Raw genomic sequence first — 25,337 nt, 5'->3', positions numbered from 1 at the left:
TCCAGTCAAGGGTGGGAGAATGATGCTGGAGCCATGGCAGACCGAGGAGGACTTCAGAGGTGCAGTTGGGAAGGACGAAAAATTCAATTTTCTTGTGATGCAGTCCAATGCTCATAGGCAAGGGCTCTGTGCGGTAACGCACAGTGCAGTCCAACTGCACTCCGTTGACCGAAGAAATGTAGAGCGGCTTGACGAGACGGGTCACCGGGATGCAGAACTTATTCACCAAAGAGGCCAGAATAAAATTTCCAGAAGAACCAGAGTCCAAGAAGGCCGCGGCTGAGAAGGAGGAGTTGGCAGAAGGAGAAATCCGCACGGGCACAGTGAGACGTGGAGAAGCAGACTTCGTACCAAGAGATGCCACACCCACGTGAGCTGGGTGCGTGCGTTTCCCAGACATGGAGGGTGAATAGGGCAATCCACCAAGAAGTGTTCGGTACTAGCGCAGTACAGACATAAATTTTTATCCCTACGGCGAGTCCTCTCTTCATGGGTCAGGCGAGACCGATCCACTTGCATAGCCTCCTCGGCAGGAGGCACAGGGGTAGATTGCAAAGGATACTGTGAGAGAGGTGCCCAGAGATCGATGTCTTTTTCCTAGCGGAGCTCCTGGTGTCTTTCAGAAAAACGCATGTCAATGCGGGTGGCCAAATGGATAAGTTCTTGCAGGTTGGCAGGAATCTCTTGTGCGGCCAGCACATCCTTGATGTTACTGGATAGGCCTTTTTTAAAGGTCGCGCAGAGAGCCTCATTATTCCAAGATAATTCGGAAGCGAGAGTACGAAATTGGATGGCGTACTCGCCTACTGAAGAATTACCCTGGACCAGGTTCAGCAGGGCAGTCTCGGCAGAAGAAGCTCGGGCTGGTTCCTTGAAGACACTACGGACTTCAGCGAAGAAGGACTGGACTGTGGCTGTGGCAGGATCATTGCGGTCCCAGAGCGGTGTGGCCCAAGACAAGGCCTTTCCAGACAGAAGACTCGCTACGAACGCCACCTTAGACCGTTCTGTAGGAAATTGGTCCGACAACATCTCCATATGTAGGGAACATTGAGACAAGAAGCCACGGTAGAGTCTAGAGTCCCCATCAAATTTGTCCGGCAGGGACAAGCGGAGGCTAGGAGCGGCCACTCGCTGCGGAGGAGGTGCAGGAGCTGGCAGAGGAGATGGTTGCTGCTGTAGCAGTGGCAGAAGTTGCTGTAACATGGCGGTCAACTGCGACAGCTGCTGTCCTTGTTGGGCAATTTGCTGCGATTGCTGGGCGACCACCGTGGGTAGGTCAGCGAGACTTAGCAGCGGCACCTCAGCGGGATCCATGGCCGGATCTACTGTTAGGATTCGGCTAGCTAGATGTGGATCCTCTGTGTCAGCGAGGGATTGGCGTGGACCGTGTCGGTGGACCGGTTCTAGGGTTGCTACTGGTTTTCACCAGAGCCCGCCGCAAAGCGGGATGGTCTTGCTGTGGCGGTACAACCAGGTCGTATCCACCGGCAACAGCTCAACCTCGCTGACTGCTGAGAAGGCGTGGGACAGAAGGACTAGGCAGAGGCAAGGTCAGACGTAGCGGAAGGTCGGGGCAGGCGGCAAGGTTCGTAGTCAATGAGGATAGCAGGAGATCTGGAACACAGGCTTTGGACAACACTAAACACTTTCACTGGCACAAGGCAACAAGATCCGGCAAGGAAGTGCAGGGGAAGTGAGGTAATATACACGGGGAGCAGGTGGAAGCTAATTAGGCTGATTGGGCCAGGAACCAATCACTGGTGCGCTGGCCCTTTAAATCTTAGAGAGCTGGCGCGCGCGCGCCCTAGGGAGCGGAGCCGCGCGCGCCAAAACATAACAGCCGGGGACCGGGACGGGTAAGTGACTTGGGATGCGATTCGCGAGCGGGCGCGTCCCGCTATGCGAATCGCATCCCCGCCGGCAATGTCAGTGCAGCGCTCCCGGTCAGCGGGTCTGACCGGGGCGCTGCAGAGAGAGAGACGCCGCAAGCGCTCCGGGGAGGAGTAGGGACCCGGAGCGCTCGGCGTAACAATACCGATTCCATGAGATCTTCCCAGTCATTTGTAAAACTGGTATCATTTTTAAAGGATGACTCAAAAGGCATCCAAAGACCTCTAGGAGCGATTTTTCCTTGCAATTACAATTTCAAAAACATAACATCAACATTATGTTGGATCTCACTTTTGCAGAGATCCTCGAGTTCCAAAAATAAGTCAGTCATGAATTTGAATTCAGAACTAGGTACATGTTCAGATGTGATAGCATCAACCACGGGGCTTTTCATGTAATTGTATTGTTGATATGAACCTGAGGAAGACGCCTGCTCCGGCGTTGAAACGCGTTGTTCTGAATAAATGACCTTTGGTTATCCACATTGATCTTACCTCTCTATAAGCTATCTATCAGCATTGCTGTACACACTACGATCCATTGCCTGCGCCTGAATTAACCATTAGTGGTTTGGAGGTTTTATTGGAATTCCCAAGGGACATGAAAGACTAAAACTTATCTTCTTCTCCCCACTTCAGCAAAAAAATATAACCTACGCAACTTCTCAACAACAAACATATGGAATATAGTCCTGTCTCCCTACCTAATGTAACCTACATTATTTGCCTTTTTATCCATATTAAATTAAAAGATTTCCATGCATAATTAATATCAAAGAATACATCAAAGAATATGGCCAACCAAACCCAAGCACCTGATTACATATAATAGAACCAAATTTCACTCTCAAAAGAATATAACAGACACTTAGGTATATCTCATATCTCTTCTTCCTGATATTAAAGAAGTTATGTAGGATAACAACTGGTGACTGCTGGGAATCCCCACAATCTCCCTTCAACATCCTGGCTCTCCTCAGCTCCTTAACTTACTGTCTAGTAACCCAAATCATTTCGACTTCATCCTTGTTATGAATAATAGAATAAAGTGCATCCAGTAATCATTGGATAGTCTTTAAGAAAGGTAACCCAATGCTAGTAATATGCATGCTCATTCAAGGTTTTTATTTTTTTTTAGGGAACTTAGCCCCAGCCCCCTCCTTTCGCTTCCCCTAACCATCCCTCTCCAGCTCTTGTTTCCTTCTGTCTGGTCCCCCAATCTCTTTTTCCTGCTTCTTAGACAATTGGTTAGAGCAGACCTAAAGTACTAATTTTTTTTAAAGGCTGGAATACCCCTTTAAAATCTCCATGTAGGTAATGGAGCAACTCATAAGGTATTATCTGAACAAGTGAAATCCAGAATCTGTTTCCTAAATGTAAATTCTTAGCGGTACATGGATAATTCTAGGAACTATTCATACATAATTTGAGTGTAAATATCTACTTGCCTGACTTTTCTCATTCCTGAAAGAACTTTACTTCAAAGGCCAAGAAAATAATTCTAGCTACAGCATGATTTACAATGAAAGGTGAAGACATGGAAAATATTGTAGATGACATAATGGGAGGGGAAAGCAAGCAGCTGTCACAGCATAATCCTTACATAGGATATTCCAGGAAAATGTTATTAAAGGGCCGCTTTTAACCTTTTTCTTCTATTGACCCAAACCTTTAGCTTCCAAGGGTTGAAAGCTCACAAAAATAAATCTGGCTGCTTATCTTATATTGCTTGTTTTTTGAAAGTTACAGAGGTGACTGAGAACAGACAGTCCCTTGAGTGACCATCCACAACAGGCAGTCTTAATCTTCATTGATATTTGATTTTTGAAAAGGATATTTATAAGGTTATGGTAATCAGTTTAATTTGCATAATCTTGGTAAAACACACAATTTTTACCACAATTACAATAATTCACAGCATAAATGCATGTGGTGATAAGCTGTGATACCACTAATGAGCCGCATCATGTGAACACAGCCTTAGCTCTGTTTACATCCTTTTTGTAGAGCACTTTCTGCATATACTGTGGGAGATCTATCGCTTCTTGGCCTTTTGGCTAAGATCAAGTGTGGTATCTGTTCTTATCAGTGGTTTGGTCTTTGCCACGTTGGTAGCAGCAGGTAAGGGGACCATGCGCTTACAGCCAGCGTGTGCGGCCGGAGCGCATAACGTAACAATATATATACACATACACATATACACACACTGTAAATGTTACAGTTAAAACTAGTTTTTAGTTAAAACTGGTTTTCCCTAGTGAAAACTAGTTTTGACTAAATGCCTTTGTGAAAACTAGTATTGAATGCTTTTCCCCAGTGAAAACTAGTTTTGACTGAATGTCTTTGTAAAAACTAGAATTGACTGCTAGAATTGACTGCTTTTCCCCAGTGAAATCTAGTTTTGACTGAACGTCTTTGTGAAAACTAGAATTGACTGTTTTTCCCAAGTGAAAACTAGTTTTGACTGAATGCCTTGTGAAAACTAGTATTGACTGCTTTTTCCTAGTTAAAAACTGTTTTTACTGAATGCCTTTGTTGAAGCACCAGTTTTTACTAAATGCCTTCATACAAACTAGAATACTTACTGAACGCCATTGTACAAATTAGAATTTATGCCTTTGTGAAAACTAGATTTTTTTTTTTAGCTTGAAGTTGTTTTTTGTGATATATTGTACTTTATATTAGTAAATTTTGTTGATACATCCAGTGTTTTTTTTTTTTTTTTGCATTTTTCTAGATTTGAAATTCTCTATTTGTAAGAGAGAGAGTCATGCCAAATAAATCTAGTTATTGGGGATGTCCAGATACCCTTTTTTAAGGCCGAGTACGAGTACCAATACTTTTTTTTAAGTACTCGCCGATAGCAATTATGATACCATTTTAAATGTCATGTGACAGTTTTTTTTTTTTATGGGGGAAAAAGGGGGTATTTTCAGTTTTTATTAGGGAAGGGCTTTTCTTATATTCAAAAAAACAAACAAAACATGATGAATGTAAAAGTATATCCCCCAGAGAGCTGTCCCATAAATCATAACTCTCATATAAGCTATGTAGGTAGTAGGTAGCCCCCCTATTATCTTGGTAGTTATTCTCCATAATAGCTTGTCGGTAGTAGATAGCTCCCCACATTAGGTAGGCAGCAGAAGTTTCCCACATTAGGTATCCAACAGAAGTCCCCCATATTAGGTTGGCAGCAGTGCCCTCCCCCCATAGTAGACAACCGTTCCCTCATAATTGGCAGCATTTCCCCCATAGGAGGCCGCAGTTACTCCATAGCAGGCAGCACCCCCCCCCCCCCTCCCTCCCCTCCAGCATATTTACCTGCTGTGGCTTTTCTTTCTTTTTCCCCTGTCGGCTCCAGCGCGGTGCAGTGACCGTGGTGGGGGGCACTGGTCCCGCGGCAAGATGGCTGACTATCAGCCACCATCTTACCAGGTGCAGCGCTACACATTCAGTGGTGGCCAGTATCTACATGATGTAAATGTACGTCACAGGTCGGGAAAACCTTCCATGACGTACATAAACCTTCCATGACGTACATGTATGTCATACATCAGGAAGGGGTTAAAACTAGTTTTAACTAGGCAAACCTGTTTCCTCTGACCCCAGCAGGCCTTTGTGTGAGTAATGTCCCATTACAGGGATAATAACCCCAATGATGTCACAGTGCAGGGATAATGCACACAGTGATGTCATAGTACAGGGATAATGTACACAGTACAGGGATAATACACAGTGATGAGTGATGTCACATTACAGGGATAACCCCTGAATGATGTCACAGTACTAAGATAATGCGCACAGTGATGTGGCAGTATAGAGTAAATATGCAGTGATGTCACTGTGTTGGGGTGGGGTAGTATAAAATTGCAGGGGCCAGGGCACAGTATTTATATTCTCATCTTTGTAACTTGCTAATCTTCTGTTCTCTTAAAGTCTCAAATCTTTCCTCTGATCCCAGCAGGCATCTATGTGTGTCTGAGATCACATGCACAACAGGGGGTGGGGCAGAGAAGGGGGAGGAGCTGAGCAGACAGGCCAAGATTGCTGAGTGTATGGCAGTGTTTCCCTAGCAGATGTTTCAAAACTATAACTCCCAGCATGCCCAGACAGCCTTTGGCTATCTGATAATGCTGGGAGTTGTAGTTTTGCAAACAGCTGGATGCACCCTGCTTGGGAAACACTGATATATGGACTCACTCAGCAGCTGACATTTGGGCCACCTGGCTTTTTATTTGTGGAACAGGCCCCGAATGTTTTAATCTAGTGATGCCCCTGGCTGTCAGCATATTACAGAAGTCACATATCTTGTAAATTCCTGCACTGCCTGGAGCTCCGTAACATCACACATCCGATCAGCTGTTTTCCCCCTTGTGCCAAACTTTGCCACCAGAGAAAAATATAATGGTGTCCCTTTAAGTGAAGCTCCATACAAGTTTATGAACTCCTGGTCTTGTGCTGCGATCCTCAGAGGCTCCTAGGACTGATGCTGTAAATTCATGCATGCTCACTCCTGGCAGCTGTGCACTCCCCCAGGCAAAGTGACAGGCCGGGAGCAAGCACAGCAGAGCGCTAGTCCCATCTGCAGCTTTGTCCATCAGCTATCTCTTATCCATGACTTGTGGACAAGCTGATGCTGCTGTGGAACTCATCAGTGTCCCAGGAGGTATGGGGACGCCTAGTGACGTGATTTTCAAAGACAGTTTTCTTTAATAAAATGTGCATTTTTTTTAAAAGAAGTTTATTAGAAAAACTATTGTTTTGCCAAGATGTACAGCATATAAAAAGTTTTGTTTTTGGGGTACACGGGTATGCAAGGGCGAAGCGGTCGGCCCGCATGAGCGTGCTTAGCGGAGGGAGTACGTGGTTATGTGGAGCCAGTGTGGTCAACCAACATGAGCGTGCTTAGAGGGGTACACAGGTATGCGGAGGCGGCGTGGTCAACCCTCCACGAGTCAGGAGACGTCGCACAACCAATAAGAATCATTCTTAAGCACCACGTGTTAGCTAAATGAAGTTTGACCTCTGTGGAAACAGTTTGAACTGAGTCATTTTGTTAAAACTAGTTTTCACTACTTTAACCCTTTAAGGACGGCGGGTGTATCCATATGCCCCCATTTTAAAGTCCTGGGCGTATGGGACTGAGAGCGTATGGGTACGCCCCTGGGAATTTTGGGGGCTGGACGGGGATGTCTGCTGAAATCATTCAGCAGGCATCCCGGCACATCGCCCAGGGGGGTCCTGAGACAGTCCTGAGATGGTCTACTCAGACCGGCGATCTGCGGCGATTCCGGGTCATATGGGTCTCCGGTGACCTGGAAAATAAGGGGGATCGGGGATGTCAAAGACACCCCCGGCCCCCCTGAAGGGATAGTAGTTAGGTGGCAGGGGTGCCACCCCTCCTATCCCTGCTATTGGTCAGTCAGAAGCGACCGACCAATAGCAGATCGGGGGTGGTGGGGTTAAAGTTCGGTTCCACAGTAGTCTGGGCAGAACTGGGAAGTTGATGGTGACCGGCGCGGAAGGTCCACTTACCATCGGCGGCAGCGGGCGGCAATGACGTGCAGCTGGTCCCTGGTGCGGCGTGCAGCAGACTACGGAAGCTGGTGAGTTGCCTAGCAACATCTGGAGGGCTAAAGTTTGGAGACCACTATACAGTGGTCTCTAAACTGTAGCCCTCCAGATGTTGCAAAACTACAACTCCCAGCATGCCCAGACAGCTGTTTGCTGTTTGGGCATGCTGGGATTTGTAGTTTTCCAACAGCTGGAGGGCTACAGTTTGGAGATCACTGTGCAGTGGTCTCTAAACTGTGGCCCTCTAGATCTTGCAAAACTACAACTCCCAGCATGCCCACACAGCAGTTTGCAGTCCTTAAAGGGGTACTCCACCCCTAGCATCTTATCCCCTGCGTAATGACTGGGGATACAGGGGCCAGAGCATTGTGACGTCATGGCCCCGCCCCCTTGTGACGTCACGGTCCGCCACCCTTAATGCTAGTCAATGGGAGGGGCGCCACGCCCCCTCCCATAGACTTGTATTGAGGGGGCAGGCCATGACATCATGAGGGGGCGGGGCCATCACATCACTTCGGCCCCTGTATCGCCTGTCATTACGCACAGAGCGAGTTTGCTCTGTGCAATAATGATAGCGAGGTGCTGCAGCGGAGATCCCGGGGGTCCCCAGCGGCAGAACCCCCGCGATCTGACATCTTATCCCCTATCCTTTGGATAGGGGATAATATGCTAGGGGCGAAGTACCCTTTAAGGTGAAAAATGGGCTCAGTCCTTAAAGGGGTACTCTGGTGCTTAGACATCTTATCCCCTATCCAAAGGCTTGCATTGAGGGGCGGAGCGTGACGTCACAAGGGGGCGGAGGCGTGACATCACACGCCGTCGGCCCTGTGGTCGCCGGTAATCAGACCCAGAGCAAACACTCTTTGGGGACTGATTACAAGCGGGGTGCCGCGTGCAAGATCGCGGGGGTCCCCAGTGGCGGGACTCCCGCAATCAGGCATCTTATCCCCTATCCTTTGGATAGGGGATAAGATGTCTAAGCATCGGAGTACCCCTTTAAGGGGTTAAACCAGTTTCGATTGACATTCGGTTTTTGATTATCAGTAAATTCAAGTTTGTACAAAGGTGTTCAGTAAGCATTCCAGTTTGTAAGAAGGTGTTTGGTAAAAACTGGTGTTTCAACAAAGGTGTTCAGTAAAAACTGGTTTTAACTATGACAAAACAGTCAATTCTAGTTTTCACAAAGGCATTCAGTCAAAACTAGTTTTCACTAGGGAACACAAGTTTTAACTTAAAACTAGTTTTAACTGTAACACACACCCACACACACACACACACACACACACACACACACACATATATATATATATATATATATATATATATATATATATATATATATATTAGTATTTATTTATTTATATAGAATATGTACCACAATACAGACCTGTTATCTAATGCTAACCATGTGCTGGTGTTATATCATGTGGTATCACAGTATATGAATGCGTTGCCACCTGGTGGAAAACAGTGAAATACTTTGCTTAACCTGTATGCCCTGAGTCTGTTCCCTTTCTATAAAGCGGGGCCACAGCGTGGCCCGGCATCATAGCGGGTTTGGCCGTTAGAGACCGGGACCCATGGCTAATAGTGTGTGGCACTGATCGCGGTCCCGTGCACTATTAGTAGGGATCGACCGATATCGGTTTTTAGGGCCGATACCGATAATCAGTGGAGGTTAGGGCCGATAGCCGATAACTTATACCGATATTCCGGTATAAGTTATCGGCTATTTATCCCCCCGCGACACCGCTGCAGAACATTGATTTAAAGCGGGCGCTTTAAATCAATGCACTGCGGTGGCTTTTGCGGTGCCATAGGCCGCCGCCGCCACCACCACCCGCTTCTCGCCCCCTACCTGTCAGGGTGGTCCGAGCCATCCATCCTTCGTTCCTGTAGTGACCGGCGGCATTCCGGGTGGAGGGTGCACCGATCCGGGCTGTCCTTCTCCGGCGGTCATCTTCTCCACTCCGGGCAGGCTCCGGCCTAGTACGCTGCATAGACGCCGCTACGCAGTGACGCCCGTGCGCAGCGACGCACCTGACATCACGGCGTAGCGGCGTCTATGCAGCGTACTAGGCCGGAGCCTGCCCGGAGTGGAGAAGATGACCGACGGAGAAGAAGGACAGCCCAGACCGGTTCACCCTCCACCCGGAATGTCGCACAATGATTTTTTTTCTATTTTGTCGTAGATTTTTGGGCAAAATGACTGATGTCATTACAAAGTAGAATTGGTGGCGCAAATAATAAGCCATCATATGAATTTTTAGGTGCAAAATTGAAAGAGTTATGATTTTTTAAAGGTAAGGAGGAAAAAATGAAAGTTCAAATGTGGAAAAACCCCTTGTCCTTAAGGGGTTAAATTTCCAGGTTGTCCATTACCTTATAGACAGTGCTATTGATGCACTGGACTTGACATTTTTAATCATCATTAACACCAGGTTAATTTCAAAATTGAAGATATTTAAAAACCATATGCTATGACAGCTGTCATACAGAGTCCTTTCACTGACAGCCATCATAGATTGTTTGTACCTGACTGCTGTATTTATCATATCAGTATCAAGAAAGGTAAATTTATAGATTTTATTTCACAAATCAATTGGCAAATAGTATTTATTCATTAGGTTGCTATATTAAATAAAAACACCATCTGACATAATATTGCTATCACATCTTTGGTATAATACAGATATCCTGACCAGATGGGGGTTATTTTACTTTATTGGTGTCATGTGTGCAATATGAATTGTCAATTAAAAAGTGTTTTGAAGTTTTGGTTTTCATAAATGGTGCACAGACATATAAATGTACTACAAGCACACATCCACTGAAAAAAACAAAAACATAAGGGCTGTAGCAACATGCACATAATTCAAATGAGGGTAAGTATGATCAGCTGATCACTGCAGATACAGCTTCTTAAACCAGTCACATGTTTCCCCTGCTGACAGAGAAAATATCATCTCTAGCTCAAGATATCTATGTATTTATAATGTGTTATATTATATGTGATATATTATCCCTTGCAATAATATATATATATATATATATATATATATATATATATACATACAGTACAGATTCATATTGAAGGCATTAAAACTGAATTATTACATGTGGAATTATATACATAACAAAAAAGTGTGAAACAACTGAAAATATGTCATATTCTAGGTTCTTCAAAGTAGCCACCTTTTGCTTTGATTACTGCTTTGCACACTCTTGGCATTCTCTTGTTGAGATTCAAGAGGTAGTCACCTGAAATGGTTTTCACTTCACATGTGTGCTGGTGTGGAGGAGGATGTGTGATGGTGTCGGGGTGCTTTGCTGGTGACACTGTTGGGGATTTATTCAAAATCGAAAGCATACTGAACCAGCATGGCTATCACAGCATCTTGCATGCTATTCCATCCGCTTTGCGTTTAGTTGGACCATCATTTATTTTTCAACAGGACAATGACCCCCAACACACCTCCAGGCTGTGTAAGGGCTATTTGACCAAGAAGGAGAGTGATGGGGTGCTGCGCCAAATGACCTGGCCTCGACAGTCACCGGACCTGAACCCAATCGAAATGGTTTTGGGTGAGCTGGACCGCATAGTGAAGGCAAAAGGGCCAACAAGCGCTAGGCATCTCTGGGAACTCCTTCCTGACTGTTGGAAGACCATTTCAGGTGACTACTATAGATGAGCGAATCGAAGTTGACGAACTCGAATCTGTTACGAATTTCATGAAAAATTCGATTTGCAACAAATGCGACTATCGCTGCGATTCGATCGCGTGAATTGCTTCATTAAACTCCATTTTACAGCGTTCCAGGCTATTGGAGACCTAAGATGGCGGATCCACATGTGAGTACATGGGGCAGGGGATTATGGGAGTGTGGGAAACAGCGGTGGGAATGAAGGTAGGCGGGCTGACCCTGAATCACATGTGAGATGAAGCCTATCAGTGTTCACTGACCCCTGTTATGTCACAGCCCCTATATAATCGGCGGCCATCTTGCCTCTCTTCATTTCATCTATGCATTCAGATGGAGAGGACGGGACTGCGTGTGTGAATAGCTCATACCATAGCATTACACTGCAACTGCTAGTCACATCAGCATTAGGGAAAGGCAGGAGTGCAGAGTGCTGTGCTGTTACTCTGAGAAGGATCATTGATAGCTAAACCTCCTATTCACGTTATTGAGCATTGCAGCAGAGAGGTGCAGATAGCTGTCAGCTGCCTCATACAGATCTCCAAGCTGCCTGAACTTTCTGAAGCATTTTATCTCCTCATTGTTCAGCCCAATTGAGTTTATTTTTTTTTGCTCCACAAATCTTCTGCTGCTCAGAATTGTGTGACAGAGTGCAATTTTTTTTTTGTGGTGCTGCACTGTTGGGTCCTGCTGCTGTTCAGAAATACGTGATTTTTCAGTGCAGTGTAGTACATTTGTACCATTTTGTACCTGTTGATCTGTCAAGGGGCTACATACTGTGCAAGTCCAAACAATAGTATTAACCGGCTGTTTTTTAAATAGTTTTTTCTGCGTATAGTTACGCATATATAACTGCCCTCATCAGTGCATACCGCATAGGTACATGCAAGTATTGTACCATTTAGTACCTGTTAAGCTGTCCAGGTGCTCCATACCGTCAAAGTCCAAACAATAGTATCCACCGGCTGGTGTTTTACAAAAATACTGAGTTTTTTCTGCGTATAGTTAGGCATATTACTGCCCTCATCAGTGCATACCGCATAGGTACATCCAAGTATTGTACCATTTAGTACCTGTTAAGCTGTCAAGGTGCTCCATACCTTCAAAGTCCAAACAATAGTATCCACCGGCTGGTGTTTTACAAAAACACAGATTTTTTTTCTGCGTATAGTTAGGCATATTACTGCCCTCATCAGTGCATACCACATAGGTACATCCAAGTATTGTACCATTTACTACCTGTTAAGCTGTCAAGGTGCTCCATACCGTCAAAGTCCAAACAATAGCATTCACCGGCTGGTGTTTTACAAAAATACAGATTTTTTTCTGCGTATAGTTACGCATACAACTGCCCTCATCAGTGCATACCGCATAGGTACATCCAAGTATTGTACCCTTTTGTTCCTGTTAAGCTGTCAAGGTGCTCCATACCGTCAAAGTCCAAACAATAGCATTCACCGGCTGGGGTTTTACAAAAATACTGAGTTTTTTCTGTGTATAGTTACGCTTATTACTGCCCTCATCAGTGCAGACCACATAGGTACATCCAAGTATTGTACCATCTAGTACTTGTTAATCTGTCAAGGGCCTACATACTGTGAAAGGACAGCTGTAAGTAATCACCTGCTGCTGTTCTAGACCAATACTGTTTAAAGAGTAGTGTAGCGTATTGTAATACCCTCATAAACGCACTAAGTATGTCAGGCAGAGAAGTGCCATGATGTGCACAGAGGAGTGGCAGAGGCCTAAATACTTCAGGCAGAGTTGTCAGCAGACTGGGGGAGAGTGGCAGCAGGAGTCGCAGCGAGAGGCCTTAGCTCCCGTTATCAGCCAGCGGTCGTGTCTCCAACAGCAACCCATCTGCCGTCGTCGATTGGTTAACACGCTCATCCACATCATCACAAATGACATCTGACACCCCCAGTCAACAGTCCGTGGGTTCCTCAGACACAACCCTCAGTTGGCATGGCCCGGGAGCAGTCCCTGTCCTCACATTGCCTTTGTTCTATGCTGTTCCCTCTCCTAGAGAAGTATCTTATGCTGTGGGTTCAGCTCCACTATTTGTGAGGACGATCTGATAGAGGACAGTCAGCAGCTACTGGACAGCCAAGAAGGAGAGGAGACATGCGCCGCTTGCTCCGCTAGGCAGCCAAGTAGTGATGCGGAGAGTGACGTGGGAGGCAGTATTGCAAGTGTTCAGGGTCCTGAAGCAGACACTGTTGGGGAACCTGAGGAGGACATCAGTGACGTGCACACAACTGTTGATGATGATGAAGCCGATCGCAATTGGGAGCCGGGTGCAGAAGGGGCTTCATCATCATCAGGAGAAGAGAGTTGCAGGTTACCCTTGAGGCAGCAAGGCGATAGCACGGTTGGCAGTCAGCACGGTGGCAGTAATGGAAATTCAGGAGCCAAACGTGCCCGGGTCAGACCACCTGCCTCGCGGCAGCCTACCTTTCCGGGAGGTAGTGGAACAGGGTTCCTGGAGACGGCGCCAGTAGCAGTCCATTAGTGCGAACTGCGGGTGGGAAAATCAGCTACTCGGTGGTGTGGAAGTTTTTCATAAGGCATCCGGAGGAGGTTCACGTAGCCACATGTAAGATCTGTTGGCAGAAGGTGAAGCGTGGCCAAGGTCCCAATGTCGGCACCACGGCCCTGCGTCAACACATGCTTCGCCACCATAAAATGGACTGGGAGAACCGTGGCTCCATGGGTCCGTGGGTCCAGCCTGCTGCATCACCCAGTGGCCATCCGCTCCCTCTTTCATCCAGCCAAGGCTCCACCACCTCAGCCGAAGGGAGCTGTATGTCAAACCCTCCTTCTGTCGCTCCTGCTTCTCCCGCTTTTAGTCAGCCATTCCACCAACAATCCATCGGCGAATCCATGTCCAAGAGACAACAGTATGCGCCCACTCATCCGACGGCGCAGAAGTTGAATGTGCTCCTGTCCAAGTTGCTGGTGTTGCAGTCCCTCCCTTTTCAAGTGGTGGACTCTGCACATTTCAGAGAATTGATGGCATGTGCCGAGCCGAGGTGGAGAGCCCCAAGCCGTCATTTCTTTGCGAAGAAGGCAGTACCAGCCCTGCATAAGTTTGTACAAGAGAAGGTGGGCCAGTCCTTCAGCCTGTCGGTGTGTTCAAAATTGCACGGCAGCGCCGACGTGTGGAGCTGTAACTACGGGCAGGGACAATACTTGTCTTTTACGGCCCACTGGGTAAATGTGGTTCCTGCACAGCCACAACAGCAACTTGGACAGGTCACACGGCTTCCTCCTCCACGCTCTCGCTCCCAGGCAGTTGGTCCTGTTACAGTGTGCAACGCCGCCTACTTATCCTCCACCGTGTCCTCGGCCTCCACTGCATGTCCAAATCTCGGTGGCCCTTCATCGTACCATGTGTGTAGGGCACGTGTCAAACTGTTCTTCACATGGTTTGCCTTGGCGAACGGAGTCACACAGGGGAGGAACTGCTAAAGTTCATTCGTAAAGAAATCCGAGTATGGCTTACTCCACGAAATCTGGAAATGGGAACCATGGTGACCGACAACGGGAAGAACATTGTGTCCGCGCTGCAACAAGGAAGTGTGAAACATGCGCCCTGCATGGCACACGTGTTGAATCTGATTGTCAAGCACTTCCTCAAGTCTTCACCCCATTTGCAAAACATCCTGGAAATGGCAAGGAAACTGTGCATGCGCTTCAGCCACTCGTACACCGCCAAGCACACCTTCCTTGAGCTGCAGCGTCAGAACGGTATCACACAACATAGTCTTATTTGTGATGTTGACACATGTTGGAATTCCACCCTCCATATGTTGGACAGACTATATGAACAAAGAAAAGCCATCACCGATTTCTTGATGATCCAAGCAGATAGGAGTACTCCCCTGTGTAACTTCAATGTGAACCAGTGGCAGCTCATATGTGACACCTGCCATTTGCTGAGGCCCTTTGAGGAAGCCACATTATTTGTGAGTCGCCTGGATTACGCCAAGAACGACGTAATTCCACTCCTACATTTCCTACAACAAATGATTGAAACCATGGCTGGTCACGGCAATGGAGACATTGCGCCTACATCTCAAGGCTACATGAGCCCTGTGGGACTGAACTGAAGGAGGAGGATGATGAGGAGCAGAGCGGAGCACAGTTTTGGATGAGATGGCCGGTGTTTCTAGTCTTCGGACAGGAGAGTAGGAGCAGGAGCAGCCAGAGGAGCTGGAGGGTTATGAGGAAGTTGAGACAGAGGACCCAGACACACCGTGGCAGTATGCAGTGGAGATGAAGGCAGGTAGTCTCTCCGAGTCACTGGCGCAAATGGCATGATGCATGCTCAGTTGCTTGCGTAGTGACCAAAAATGGGGGCCTTTTTTACACTCACTGAGAGGGAGGACAAACTGACCTACTACAGAGAGATTCTACATAGTCAGTTGGCTGATGCCTATCGGCCACATGGTCCATCCACTCGCAGGTCTTACTCGGGGGGCCCTCTGCGCTCACCTTCCACTGCCATGGCTACTGGGGAGGGGCAGGGTGGCAGGAGCAGTACCAGCTCAATCAGCAGCAGCCTGAGTCTATAGTCGCTGATGAGTAGCTTTCTTCACCCGCAGAGTGAAGCAACTTATCAGCAGCAGGTAGACATGGAGCAGGACCTGAACCAGCAGGTGGTGGCATACCTTGACATACACCTCCACGCTTTGCCATTCAGCCACTATATGGTCTCCTCATGCTGCCAACACCTCCACGCTGTGTCACTCAGTCACTATATGGTCTCCTGACACTGATGCCACCACCAGGCTCTGTCATTGTGCTGCTGTGCGGCAGTGATTCTAAAAGCGATGCCGGTAATCTGCATGTTATTCTGAATAACAGTATTATTTCACTAACCCAGCACACTCCATATGCGTTTTAGAACACAGCAAAGTGTTCTATACCCCTATAGAGGCTGTATGTAGGCTAGAAATATCCTTTTTTAATATAGATTAGCCGCAAAAAAATTTGGAACGAAACAAACTTTATCGGAAAATTTGGCAAATCGGCCGAATCGAATTTTTGAAAAGTTCGCTCATCTCTAGTGACTACCTCTTGAAGCTCATCAAGAGAATGCCAAGAGTGTGCAAAGCAGTAATCAAAGCAAAAGGTGGCTAGAACCTAGAATATGACATATTTTCACACTTTTTTGTTATGTATATAATTCCACGTGTTAATTCATAATTTTGATGCCTTCAGTGTGAATCTACAATTTTCATTGTCATGAAAATAAAGAAAACTCTGAATGAGAAGGTGTGTCCAAACATTTGGTCTGTACTGTATATATATAGATATAGTACTGTATATGTGTTTGCTCAGTTTTTTTTAGCAATTTCTGGTGGTTCTGCCATGTGGGTTTGTTTCTTTGGCTAGTAAAAGGCAGGAAGATGTCAGTACTGGCATTGGCTGAGGAAGAACCTGGTAGTGGTGACTCTAATTTCCTACATCACTAACTGTGTTAGATAAACCTTGGGAATATGTTATAAGGCTGGGATTTAGTACCAAATTGGAAGGCATGTGTGGTGTCAGTAGAAGTTGCTGTTGTAATGTGCCAGCTTGCCCTTGTCTAGTAGAGGTACAGGGACTAAAAGCTGAAGACTCATGGACTGGAATCTGGGAGATGACGAGCAGGCATGTACCAAGCAGGTCCTGGTTTTGAGAGAGCAGACAGTGAGGTAGTGAAGTGACCGATACTATCCTGGGTTGAGAAAGGTATTGTCCTTGGGAAGGGATGGTTAGTAGTAGTGTTCTATGTAAGCTGCCACTGAAGCTGTGTAGGACAAGTGTACTGTTTGTCAGAATTTCGGTCTAGGGAATCTGCTGGGTCTTTGGGGGCAAAGTCTGCACTTTAACCTCTTAAGGACCAAGGATGTATGAGTACGTCGTTGGTCCCGCTCCCGTGATATAACGTGGGGTCCCACGGTGACCCCACATCATATCACAACGGGCCCGGCGTCATAGTGAAGCCGGGACCCGCCGCTAATAGCGCGCGGCACTGATCTCTGTGCTGCGCTATTAACCCTTTAGCCGCACGCTCAAATCTGAGCTACGCGGTTAAAAGTGAAAGTAAAAAGTGCCGGTTAGCTCAGTGGGCTGTTCGGTATAGCAGCGGCGAAATCACGGAATCCTGAACAGCCTACAGGACAGCCGGAGGGTCCCTACCTGCCTCCTCCCTGTCCGATCGCCGAATGACTGCTCAGTGCCTGAGATCCAGGCATGAGCAGTCAAGCGGCAGAATCATCGATCACTGGTTTCCTATGAGAAACCAGTGATCAATTTAAAAGATCAGTGTGTGCAGTGTTATAGGTCCCTATGGGAGCTATAACACTGCAAAAAAAAAGTGAATAAAGATCATTTCACCCCTCCCCTATTAAAAGTTTGAATCACCCCCCTTTTCCCATTAAAAAGATACGGTGTCATTTTTACCGAAAAATGTACTACATAGAAACGGAAGCCCCCAAAAGTTAAAAAACTGCATTTTTTTTTCAATTTTGTCTCACAATGATTTTTTTTTTCGTTTCACCGTAGATTTTTGGGCAAAATGACTGACCTCATTACAAAGTAAATTGGTGGCGCAAAAAATAAGCAATCATATGGATTTTTAGGTGCAAAATTGAAAGAGTAATGATTTTTTAAAGAAATTAAGCGGATCCCTCCAGGGAACAAACCAGGATAGAGGCAGCGCACAGGACTTCAAAGGTAAAATGGTTTATTTACCCGGCATGCAACGCGTTTCGCTGGATAACCAGCTTCATCAGGCATGTTGAGGGTGGAGACACATAGGGTATTTATACACAACAGTTAACCCGCACATTGCTGGAATAAAAGCAATAGGCAGGAGCCCATAAAACACACATATAAAAAATAGTAAAATACAAAAATATATAAAAATAAATAGATAACAAAATTATATATATCTCACATACCCAACTAGAAAAATTGGATATGTATATACATAAAATATAAAATATGTCGATAAATTTGTAATATATTTATAATATGATATGATAATAGAAGGCAAGTCACACAGCGTTCTCAATCATCTCAGTTAAACCACCAGGGAAAAGGGAACCAAGTGAAAAAATCTAGTATGATTCTCTATTAATTAGCCTTTGAAAACGATTTTTTATAATAGATGGTATGACTTCAATGATTTTTAATTTAAGACAGTCAAAATTCCCGGAGTGTATTTGACATATGTGTCGTGAGACACTGTGTAGCATGAATTGTCTTCCCACATTAGAACGATGTTTATTCATGCGGGACCGCACTGTCTGAACGGTGCGGCCCACATACTGCAAACCGCAAATACAAGATAAAAGGTAAACCGCATAGCTGCTTTCGCAATCATGCGTTCCCTTAATCCGAAATACATTTTTCGAAATATTACAAACAAAATTGTCACCTTTTTCTATCATGATGCAGCATTTACATCTCATTTTTCCACAGGGGATGGTGCCATTATCCTGTCCTACACGATTAGATGTAACAAAACGATTATTCTTAAGACCGTCACTGGGGGCCACCAAATTACGCAGATTTTGTGATCTGCGGAATGTGACACCTGGGTGGTCAGGTAATATATCTTTAAGTATCGGATCACCTTTTAATATGTACCAATATTTATTAAATATTGTTTTTATCTTGGGTGCTGCGCAATTAAAATTGGTAACGAAATTGTGACTATAATTCTTATTGGATTTTTTACTATTTTTACAATCAATTTGACATTTATCGATTGTGAGATTTATAATTTCTTTCTTAATATCATTCGCATTAATTTTATCAATTATCAAATCCTCTTGTCGTTGTCCCTTAGCCTGATTGAAAGCTTTATTTAGAATCGATTTTGGATAGTTTTTCTCTCTAAAACGATTCTGTAAAATACGTGATTGTTCCAAAAAGTCAGAATTAGATGTACAATTTTTTCTGATACGCAAATATTGCCCATAGGGCACATTACGGATCCACTGGGGATAATGGGAACTATTGAAATCCAATAGGCTATTTATGTCCACTGGTTTAAAAAATGTTTTTGTTTTTATACGGCCATCCGAATCCTTTCTGAGTTGAAGATCAAGAAAGTCAATAGAGGAAGAAGAGCAGTGAATGGTAAATTTTAGACCCCAAGTGTTCAAATTAAGAGTGTCAACAAAATCATGTGCTTGAGAAGAAGAGCCTGTCCAAATAATGAACAGGTCATCAATATATCGCCTATAAAAGGCGACATACCGATTAAAAACAGGGGACTGTGTGATATGGGAGGACTCGAAACGCCCCATGACCAAATTAGCATAACTGGGGGCGAATCGAGTCCCCATAGCACAGCCCCTGCATTGTCTGTAAATGATGTCATTAAAACTAAAAATATTGTGTTCTAAAATAAAAAAGATAGATTCAATAATGAACAGTGCTTGGGTGGGTGAAAAATTACCATCTGAGAGGAGAACCTCCTTTATGGCCGCTAGACCTATAGAGGTGGTAATATTAGAATAAAGTGCACAAACATCAAGAGTCAAAAACAAAAAATCAGCTGGAAAAATAATATTGCTAACCTCCCTAATTAGCTGTGTGGAATCTTTAAGATAGGAGGGGAGAGAGAGAACAAAAGGTTGTAAAAATAAATCTATATAATGTGATAAATTACAAGTGAGTGAACCAACACCAGATATAATAGGACGTCCAGGAGGACAAAACAAGGATTTGTGCAACTTAGGTAGATAGTAAAAGATAGGTAACGAGTAATTTTTCACTGATAAAAAATCACATTCTTTTTTATTTAACAAATTATTATCAGTGGCATTTTTTATAAGTTCTTTATATTCCGCAAAATATCTAGGGGAGGGATCGTTCGTCAAAATTTCATAGTATTCCTTATCAGAAAGGATTCTGAGGGCCTCATCAATATACGCAGATCTATCCAAAACTGCAACACCACCCCCCTTATCGGCGGGGCGGATAATTATAGAGGAATTATTTGTAAGCTAGAAATACAGCAGAGTATTGATGTACTTTTTCTGTCTAGATATGCAGCTAAACACATTTCGCCTAGAGGTCTCCGTCCTTCGATTGAGTCCTCTTTCCCAAATGATGTTATTTTTTCCCGTGATTGGGAAGCTTTTCTTGAAACCTGTTCACAAGGCATGATTGAGCGCTTGTGGGCTAAACGTAATAGTTTATCAAAAAATTATTTAGAATCTGCACGCAATATTAGAACTTCTTTGACACCTTATAGTCATTATGGTATTTTTAGAAAAATGGATGCTGCTGTTCTAAACAGGTTAAAAAAATTTGAACTTGATATCATTAATAAAAAAGCACATAAGTTTAATAGGGATTTGAATGACTATGCCTGTGGCCAAGTTCGTAAATGGCCCAGATATAGCCATAACAATCCCAAACATATGGGAACCAATCATGATTTTGCCGCCGATTCCTCTGTCTTACCATCGTCAGTAGGTGTTCACACTACTGGTAAAGTCGATGCGACTATAGCTGTTACACCTTTAGTAGAAACATCTACTAGTACCCAGATGGGCTCTAACGTTAATAATACGAATAAGGTTTTGAATTCAGATTTTAGACCACAGAATATGGGTGCAGTCCCGAAAAGATTTTTAAATACAAATTCTAGTGGTTACGCAAATAAGAATAACTATAAAGGGAAATATAATGTAAAAAACCATCATGATTCGAGGTCCCCTCCCAATGGGAGTCGTTTGATTTATAACTCCAGATTTCACAAAAAACAGAACACGCCAAGGGTATCCATAGACCCTCAGTTATTGGTTATGCCGTGTGAAAACCAACTTGGAAAAGGATTACAACAAGTTACCCCTTCACCGAACAAATATATTAATACTAATCGATCTATGAATATGGTATTGCATGCTGCTCCTTCATTGCAACATGCAAACCAGGTTCCAAATATTTTGCAATTTGAAAAACGATTTCAGACACTACCGCAACATGTGAATCCGATCCATATAATAGATCCACCTGTTGACGAACCCTGTGGTGATGAATCCATGTCAGAAGATACCATTTTCAATAGCTCTATACTTATGGTACATAATGTTTCTTCTTCTACTCTGCTTCATAGTCCGGTAGACACTAATTCTGACTCTAGCCTTTTTTTAGGCTCCCGTCCTATAATTGCCAGCACTGTCACACTCCAACATATGGAGGAGTGTGTCATCACCAACCGTATCACCCAATATTTTCAGCCAATTGCAACTGTTACGCCTAGCGCTCCGGGTCCCCGCTCCTCCCCGGAGCGCTCACGGCGTCTTTCTCCCTGCAGCGCCCCGGTCAGTCCCGCTGACCGGGAGCGCTGCACTGTCATGGCCGTTGGGGATGCGATTCGCACAGCGGGACGCGCCCGCTCGCGAATCGCATCCCAGGTCACTTACCCGTCCCGGTCCCCTGCTGTCATGTGCTGGCGCGCGCGGCTCCGCTCTCTAGGGCGCGCGCGCGCCAGCTCTCTGAGACTTAAAGGGCCAGTGCACCAATGATTGGTGCCTGGCCCAATTAGCTTAATTGGCTTCCACCTGCTCCCTGACTTTATCTGACCTCCTCCCATGCACTCCCTTGCCGGATCTTGTTGCCTTGTGCCAGTGAAAGCGTTTAGTGTGTCCAAAGCCTGTGTACCTGAACTTCTGCTACCCATCCTGACTACGAACCTTGCCGCCTGCCCCCGACCTTCTGCTACGTCTGACCTTGCCTCTGCCTAGTCCTTCTGTCCCACGCCTTCTCAGCAGTCAGCGAGGTAGAGCCGTTGCTAGTGGATACGACCTGGTTGCTACTGCCGCAGCAAGACCATCCCGCTTTGCGGCGGGCTCTGGTGAAAACCAGTAGCCTCTTAGAACCGGTCCACTAGCACGGTCCACGCCAATCCCTCGCTGACACAGAGGATCCACTACCTGGAAGCCGAATCGTGACAGTAGATCCGGCCATGGATCCCGCTGAGGTGCCGCTGCCAAGTCTCGCTGATCTTCCCACGGTGGTCGCTCAGCAATCGCAGCAGATTGCCCAACAAGGACAGCAGCTGTCGCAGTTGACCGCCATGTTACAGCAACTTCTGCCTCTGCTACAGCAGCAACCATCTCCTCCGCCAGCTCCTGCACCTCCTCCGCAGCGAGTGGCCGCTCCTAACCTCCGCTTGTCCCTGCCGGACAAATTTGATGGGGACTCTAAACTCTGCCGTGGATTTTTGTCTCAGTGTTCCCTGCATATGGAGATGTTGTCGGACTTGTTTCCTTCAGAACGGTCTAAGGTGGCGTTCGTAGTAAGCCTTCTTTCAGGAAAGGCCTTGTCTTGGGCCACACCGCTCTGGGACCGCAATGATCCTGCCACAGCCACAGTCCAAGCCTTCTTCGCTGAACTCCGGAGTGTCTTCGAGGAGCCAGCCCGAGCTTCTTCTGCCGAGACTGCCCTATTGAACCTGGTCCAGGGTAATTCTTCAGTGGGCGAGTACGCCATCCAATTTCGTACTCTTGCTTCCGAGTTATCATGGAATAACGAGGCTCTCTGCGCGACCTTTAAAAAAGGCCTATCCAGTCGCATCAAGGATGTGCTGGCCGCACGAGAGATTCCTGCCAATCTGAAAGAACTCATCCATCTAGCTACCCGCATTGACATGCGTTTTTCTGAGCGACACCAAGAGCTCCGCCAGGAAAAAGACTTAGATCTCTGGGCACCTCTCCCACAGTATCCGTTGCAATCTACGCCTGGGCCTCCCGCCGAGGAGGCCATGCAAGTGGATAAGTCTCGCCTGACCCAGGAAGAGAGGAATCGCCGTAGGGAAGAAAATCTCTGTCTTTACTGTGCCAGTACCGAGCATTTCTTGGTGGATTGCCCTATCCGTCCTCCACGCCTGGGAAACGCACGCACGCACCCAGCTCACGTGGGTGTGGCGTCTCTTGGTTCCAAGTCTGCTCCTCCACGTCTCACGGTACCCGTGCTGATTTCTTCTTCAGCCAACTCCTCCCTCTCAGCCGTGGCCTGCTTGGACTCCGGTGCCTCTGGAAATTTTATTTTGGAGTCGTTTGTTAATAAATTCAGCATCCCGGTGACCCGTCTCGTCAAGCCGCTCTACATTTCCGCGGTCAACGGAGCCAGATTGGACTGCACCGTGCGTTACCGCACAGAGCCCCTCCTCATGTCTATTGGACCCCACCTTGAGAGGATTGAGTTCTTCATTCTCCCCAACTGTACCTCTGAGGTTCTCCTTGGACTACCCTGGCTTCAACATCATTCCCCCACCATTAATTGGACCACCGGGGAGATCAGGAACTGGGACTCTGCCTGCCACAGGAAGTGCCTCTCCCCCCCTCCCAGTCCCGTCAGGCAAGCCTCTGTGCCTCCCCATGGCCCCCGTCCTGGTGTCACACTGCCCCGTGCCAGGCCTCGCCCTCTGCCCTCCCTCCCCATTCCCACTCCTGCTGTACTGCCTGCCGTTGAGGAAACCCTCCATTCTTTCCCGGTGTCCTCATCCCAGGGGAGGCAGTTACCGGACAAAGAGAAGGGGAGACCTAAGGGGGGGGTACTGTTACGCCTAGCGCTCCGGGTCCCCGCTCCTCCCCGGAGCGCTCACGGCGTCTTTCTCCCTGCAGCGCCCCGGTCAGTCCCGCTGACCGGGAGCGCTGCACTGTCATGGCCGTTGGGGATGCGATTCGCACAGCGGGACGCGCCCGCTCGCGAATCGCATCCCAGGTCACTTACCCGTCCCGGTCCCCTGCTGTCATGTGCTGGCGCGCGCGGCTCCGCTCTCTAGGGCGCGCGCGCGCCAGCTCTCTGAGACTTAAAGGGCCAGTGCACCAATGATTGGTGCCTGGCCCAATTAGCTTAATTGGCTTCCACCTGCTCCCTGACTTTATCTGACCTCCTCCCATGCACTCCCTTGCCGGATCTTGTTGCCTTGTGCCAGTGAAAGCGTTTAGTGTGTCCAAAGCCTGTGTACCTGAACTTCTGCTACCCATCCTGACTACGAACCTTGCCGCCTGCCCCCGACCTTCTGCTACGTCTGACCTTGCCTCTGCCTAGTCCTTCTGTCCCACGCCTTCTCAGCAGTCAGCGAGGTAGAGCCGTTGTCACGATGCCGGCTGGCAGGAGGTGGATCCTCTGTGCCAGAGAGGGATTGGCGAGGACCGCGCTAGTGGACCGGTTCTAAGCCACTACAGGTTTTCACCAGAGCCCGCCGCAAAGCGGGATGGTCTTGCTGCGGCGGTAGTGACCAGGTCGTATCCACTAGCAACGGCTCACCTCTCTGACTGCTGAAGATACTGAAGATAGGCGAGGTACAAGGGAGTAGGCAGAAGCAAGGTCGGACGTAGCAGAAGGTCGAGGCAGGCAGCAAGGATCGTAGTCAGGGGCAACGGCAGGAGGTCAGGAACACGGGCTAGGAACAGACAAGGGAACGCTTTCACTAGGCACTAAGGCAACAAGATCCGGCAAGGGAGTGCAGGGGAAGTGAGGTAATATAGGGAAGTACACAGGTGATCACACTAATTGGTAATTGGGAAGATTGGGCCAGGCACCAACATTGGTGCACTGGCCCTTTAAATTGCAGAGACCCGGCGCGCGCGCGCCCTAGGGAGCGGGGCCGCGCGCGCTGGGACAGGACCGACGGAGAGCGAGTCAGGTACGGGGACCGGGGTGCGCATCGCGAGCGGGCGCCACCCGCATCGCGAATCGCATCCCGGCTGGAGGCGGTACCGCAGCGCACCCGGTCAGTGGATCTGACCGGGGCGCTGCAGCAACGAGGATGAGGCGAGCGCTCCGGGGAGGAACGGGGACCCGGAGCGCTCGGCGTAACAGTACCCCCCCCCTTGGGTCTCCCCCTCTTCTTGGGGCCAAAGAACCTGAGGAAAAAAAAGTCAATTTTTCCGTGATGAGGTCCGATGCACATTAGGAGGGGTTCTGTGCGGAAACGCATGAGACAGTCCAATCTTTTATTGTTAATACAATAGATGTAGAGGGGTCTGGCGAGACTGGTCACAGGGACGTAGAACCTGTTGATAAGAGAGGCCAAAAAAAATTTTCCTGCAGATCCGGAATCCAAGGAGACCATAGTAGAGAAGGAGAAGGTAGAGGCAGATATCCGCACAGGCACAGTAAGGCGTGGAGAAGCAGAGTTGACAT

At 46.9% G+C, this 25,337-nt stretch overlaps 1 protein-coding gene and 1 pseudogene across 1 annotated transcript in view; both read left to right on the top strand.

Annotated features, from left to right (window-relative positions):
- PRKCG (protein kinase C gamma) overlaps positions 1-25,337 on the top strand; it is a 716,084-nt gene that overhangs the window by 311,368 nt on the left and 379,379 nt on the right. The window lies entirely within an intron of this gene.
- Positions 3,930-4,028, top strand: LOC130294787 (U2 spliceosomal RNA; annotated as a pseudogene).

This window comes from Hyla sarda, chromosome 10, assembly GCF_029499605.1.
Source record: "Hyla sarda isolate aHylSar1 chromosome 10, aHylSar1.hap1, whole genome shotgun sequence".
Classification (NCBI taxonomy): Eukaryota; Metazoa; Chordata; class Amphibia; order Anura; family Hylidae; genus Hyla; species Hyla sarda.
The sequence above is the reverse complement of the archived record's forward strand: the minus strand, read 5'-3'. Positions and strand labels throughout refer to the sequence as shown.